Source organism: Sinocyclocheilus anshuiensis, unplaced genomic scaffold (genome assembly GCF_001515605.1).
Source record: "Sinocyclocheilus anshuiensis isolate Anshui unplaced genomic scaffold, SAMN03320099.WGS_v1.1 scaffold916, whole genome shotgun sequence".
Lineage (NCBI taxonomy): Eukaryota > Metazoa > Chordata > Actinopteri > Cypriniformes > Cyprinidae > Sinocyclocheilus > Sinocyclocheilus anshuiensis.
In genome coordinates this window covers 725218-725617 of record NW_015548264.1, presented here as the reverse complement: position 1 = coordinate 725617, position 400 = coordinate 725218, and the positions used below count along the sequence as shown (strand labels likewise).

Genomic DNA, 400 nt, shown 5'->3' with positions numbered 1-400 from the left:
CAAACCTGTAAGACCTTTGTTCATCTTCGGAACACAATTTAAGATATTTTTGATTAAATCCGAGAGCTCTCTGACCCTCCCATAGACAGCAAGGGTCCTACCACGATCAAGGTCCAGACATGTAGCAAGGACATCAGTAAAATAGTCGATGTGACATCAGGGGTTCAACCGTAATTTTTTGAAGCTACAAGAATACTGTGCAAAGAAACGAAAAAAAAAAGGCTTTCGAGTTTTCATTTTTGGGTGAACTATCCATTTAAGTGTAATTTAAACACACAACCGTGTTTATGATTAACATTAACTTGCATATACTACGTATACTGACCAGACCTCTGTCCAGCAGGTGACCATCCATTTGAGTGTGAGTTCTGCGGCAGCTGCTTCCGAGACGAGAGCAAAC

At 40.8% G+C, this 400-nt stretch overlaps 1 protein-coding gene across 1 annotated transcript in view; it reads left to right on the top strand.

Annotated features, from left to right (window-relative positions):
• The window catches only part of LOC107655545 (transportin-3-like), a 16912-nt gene that overhangs the window by 13524 nt on the left and 2988 nt on the right, over window positions 1-400 (top strand). The gene's annotated exons all lie outside the window — the stretch shown is intronic.